The sequence below is a fragment of the Lipotes vexillifer genome, unplaced genomic scaffold, assembly GCF_000442215.2.
Source record: "Lipotes vexillifer unplaced genomic scaffold, Lipotes_vexillifer_v1.1 scaffold573, whole genome shotgun sequence".
NCBI classification, from domain to species: domain Eukaryota; kingdom Metazoa; phylum Chordata; class Mammalia; order Artiodactyla; family Lipotidae; genus Lipotes; species Lipotes vexillifer.
Window position 1 is genome coordinate 1,295,174 of NW_006796432.1, and position 4,774 is coordinate 1,299,947.

Consider the following 4,774-nt stretch of genomic DNA (forward strand, 5'->3'; position numbering starts at 1 on the left):
TCTCACTGCTGTGGCCTCTCCCGCTGCGGAGCACAGGCTCCAGACGTGCAGGCTCAGCGGCCATAGCTCACGGGCCCAGCCGCTCCGCGGCATGTGGGATCTTCCCGGACCGGGGCACGAACCCGTGTCCCCTGCATCGGCAGGCAGACTCTCAACCTCTGTGCCACCAGGGAAACCCCAGGAGATTCTTGAATACGGTAAAATTTGATAACACCTGAAGTTAACGACTAGGCAAAATTAGCTCCCAGACATTTGGATTTCTCAAGTGAGTAAAATTCTCTTCCAAATTTTAGGGGAGCCCTCCCTAGGGTTGTCAACTTTTGTTGTTGTTGTTGTTACTTTCCAAGGAAGGGCACTAAAATATTTTTTTAAAGAAAGAAACTACCATCAACTATTGCCAATGTTTCATTTTTAAATATCATATTTTAACATTAAATGAGCAGAAAAGACAATGTCAGACTAAAAGAAAATCCGTTCTAGGAAAATTTAGTTGGCAGTATTTTGTCTATCTGTAAAGGCCTCATTTTCCTTCTTTCATCAAGGCCAGTGGGAACTTTATAACAGGCCAGATCCATGTTTGGAAACCACTAGCATAAGCAAGTGATCTCCAAGAGCCTTCCTGAACTAGGCAGATCCAAAGATCTTAGAACTAGTTTGTATTGGCTACTATGAAATAACAACAATGGTGACGATAGGGTCCTGGGATCTCTGCCCATATGAACCAATTTGATCCTTATGAGAACCCTATAAAATACATGTTGTCGTTAGCAGCATCCCCATTTTATAGTTGGAAAAAACCCCTGAGGTACAGGGAGCTTTGGTAACTGGCCAAGTCTGTACAGTTAGAAAGGGATGAAGTGCAGATTTGAACCCAAGGAGTCTTAGCTCTCATTGCTGAGCCCCTTACTGCTGGGCTATCCCACAAGCAAGTCAGGTTTTACAAATGCCTGGTACACACACACCCTTGGCTTGAGCCAACCAACTGGTGGTGCTGAAGAACAAAGCGCCCAGAGGTTTGCTCATGGCATATGCAGGGGGGTGAAGACAGAAGCTGAGGGAGAGGGAGATACCCAACTTCCCCCAAAGCATGAGAAGTAGCCTACAGAACCCTGTATGTTTACCCTGGGGCTACCAGCTCCCCATGGGAATCAGCCACCTGCCGGTAGCCAGGTGTTCTGTGACTTGGAGCACCCACCTGGAAGCGCTCACAGCCCCAGCTGCTGGGGCCCCACCAGGAAGGATGCTGAGGGCACAATTTTAACCGTCTGCTTTTTCCAGCATTTTGTCACATTCTGTTGGCTTTAGGCTTTGTCGCTGCCTTTTCCTCTGGGGAGGGGGGGGATGGTGCACGTTAACCGGGTGGGAAGGGAATTTGCAGACCTCACTGAAAGGCCCCTCCCTCTGAACACCCTGTTGGTCTTGCCTCTTAACCCATTGGCCCCTCTCCACATCGCCAGAATCACAACCCCTGAACCACTGCCAAGAAGGGTCCCATCCCCTGGTGTGGGCCCTGGTTCCTCCCTCTCCCCCATATCTGACCTGACTGAGCTACTGCCGAAGGCCCCCACCCCGGATCTTACCACCGTCTTTCTTCTACCACTTGGCCCAGGCACCATCGTTGCTCCCCATCACCGGTCTCCTGGCTTCCACCCCAACTCCTGCAGTCCTTTCTCCACTCAGAAACCAAAGTGACCATTACCAAAATTGTAAATTAGGTCATGTCACTCTCCCTATTAAACCCCCCTTCCCCGTGAAATAAAATCCAGACTCCTTGTCTACCCTGGCAGGTCCTGCAGTCCCCAGGGCCCTCCGACATCATCCCCCTCACTTTCCCCTCATCCCACTACACTGGCCTTCTTGCTATTCCCTCAAGGCACCACAGGTGTCTCTGCTTTTACACTTGCTGTTCCTCCAGCCTGGATCCTTCTGGCTCCTTCTAGAAACTCAGTTCTCAATCCAAATGTTACCATCTCCTCTGGCCATCCTTTTTATAACTAAATTGTAATAATTAAATTATCTCTCTTCCCCCACCATTTATCACTCTCGATCATGTCATACCATTTCCTTCATAGCACTTAACATGGTCTAAAACCATCTTATTTGTGTGTTTCCTTGTTTATTGCCTTTGTTCCCCACTAGACTGTAAGCTCTAGGAAGGCAGGGAACTCTGTCTCATTCACTGCTGAGTCCCCAGTGCCTGGCACATGGTAGTATACAATAAATATTTGAGAATGAATGAATGATAGAGTAAATAAATGAAAGGGAATGAGTTTGCAGAAAGTAGTCGTTCTCAAAGTGGGGTTCCTGGAGCAGCAGAATCCATATCACCTGGGAGTGATGTGTTAGACATGCAAATTCTTGGGCCCCACCCACTGAATCAGAAACTCTGTTTTAACAGCCCTCTAAGGGATTCTGACACAGGCTTAAGTTTGCGAATCTCTGTCATAGAACCACCTACAGTCTCACTGGATCCCCTCTTGTGACTAAGGAGTACATAACTAACTGACTGGGTGGTCAGTCTTGTCGGGGGAAGGAAGTAGGGAAGGAGGAAGGAGTCAGCCCTGTGCCCTTGACTGACAACTGGTCTCTGCATGCCCAGGTAGTCTTCAGGCCCCAGAGCCATGCAGAGCACACCAAGGCTGGGAAGGGCTTCGGAGACCACTGTGTCCCTCCCCAGAGCAGAAGGGCCGGCAATTTACCCAGAAAGCCACATCTCTGGCCTTTTGAAAGCTCCACAGAATCCCAGGCATTTGATTTAGCAGTAAGATGACCACTCGTCCTGGTCTGCCTGAGCCTCTCCCAGTTTGAACACAGAAAGTCCTGCCTGTCAAGAATCCCCTCAGTCCCAGGCTAACTGGGACAGCTGGTCATCCTACTTGGAGGCCTGACTTGGGGTCTTGGGACTCACAAATGCATTCCCTTCCCAAGTCACTGGTATATCTGCATGGACAAGACTAAAGAAGGGATGGGGAAGGGCAGGGGTTAGGACCGGAAGATAAAAAGATTGGGAGAAAATGCTGGTGGAAGGGAGACAGGAGAGGTCAAATGAAGGGGGGGAAAGGGGAGGAAAGATGAACCACAGGAAGAAAGAAAGGGAATTTTTAAAGGATGGGAAAGATGGGGAAGGGGATGGGTTGGGGGTGTGAAAAGGGGAGAGAGAAAGACAGAGACAGAGACAGACTTAGAGACACAGCGCTATGGTGACAGAGGAAAAACTGACAGGTAGAGGGGGAGGGGATGGGGGCAGGCACAGGCTATGGGGCAGAATGGACCACACAGATGCCTTTTGGCAGCATCTTGCATGGAGGGCCTCCCAAAAAACTTCAAGAAATCATCTCTCTTCTCAGCAGCCCCGGAATGCAGTCTCATCATCAACGGCTGGCACCAAACCTGCTTACCAAATCTATTCTCTACTGAAAGCTGCTTCCATTCACAAGTTGCTGCTTGTCATGGCAACTTGTAGATGCATTAGAAGAGGAAAGAGGAAAGAAAGGAGAGAAAGGGAGAGAGAGAGAGGAAGGAAAGAAGGAAGGAAGGAAGGAAGGAAGGGAGGGAGGGCTAGAGAAAGCCTGCTCGCAGCAACAACGACAGAGAGAGAGGAGAAAAGAAAGAAAAAGGCAGCTGAATGAACTTAGAAGATTATATTAAGAGATGTGGAGAAATTTTTTTTTCTTCCACTCTGCAAATAAATCCTTCACAAACCAAACCTCATAATGATGATGTCATATGAATCTCCTCTTGTTGATTAACTGCAGAGGGCTGGGCAAAAACCCCAGCTTCTTGAGGCATGTTATCTTGCTCACTAGCTGGATTCCTAAGACAGAGTCTGACACAGCTCCATTGCAATGAGATTTAAGCGTGAATTATATGTCATTAAAACTAATGACAGCAAGACAATTACTCTGAAGAAACCACAGTGACACATTGCATATGGCAGTCTGGTGCCTCGGCACTGCACAGTGGTGTCCCACATTTCCCTGGCCCAAATGGGAAGCTGTGTTGGGCTAAGAGGAACCAGGTCTGTTCCCTGGCCAGGCTGGAAGGCTGACCCTTGACGCCTTGACATTGAGCCATCCTATAACCTGAATCCCTGGGTGCTGCCTGAGAAAGAAGCAGCCCTCTGGAGCACTCAGGTTAGCAGGGAATGGGGTCAACCCTGGTAGGTCCAGCTCGTGCTCCCGTGCGAAACGGAGGGATCCAGTAGCAAAAAGTAAATGATGTGTGCTGAGGAGGCAACAGACCTCAGCTCCTCGGGGGATGATGAGGGTCAGGGACCTTGGCAAAAATTCTGAAGCTCACAACACACCCAGAACTGTTATAACTAACACGTGTAAAAGTGTTTTGCATTTCAAAAACTCCTTTATAGCACTGGAGGCTTAGGAAAACAGATCCCAGGGCCCTGTACTCAGAGTTTCTGATGAGACAGGTCCAGAATATAACCCAAGAATTTGCCTTTCTAACAAGTTCTCAGGTGATGATGATACTGCGGGGGGGGTGGGGAGGGGGTGGGGAGGTGGCCAGGACCACAGTCTGAGAACCACTGAGTTAGATGAACCACCCAATTCAGGCGAATCAGTCTTGAGCATTGAGAGCTTTTTACAGCAGAATGTGAATCCAGCAGTGTTTGTCTTTCTTTGCCTTTTGCCCTCTCAGCTTAGTATGTGCAAACTCCACTCTCCATTCCCAAAAAGCACTCCCCTCGGACTTCCCTGGTGGCGCAGTGGTTGGGAGTCCGCCTGCCGATGCAGGGGACACGGGTTCGTGCCCCGGTCTG

The 4,774-nt window shown here is 49.2% G+C and overlaps 1 protein-coding gene across 3 annotated transcripts in view; it reads right to left on the reverse strand.

The window, feature by feature from the left end:
- The window catches only part of RPH3A (rabphilin 3A), a 282,501-nt gene that overhangs the window by 86,674 nt on the left and 191,053 nt on the right, over positions 1-4,774 (reverse strand). The window lies entirely within an intron of this gene.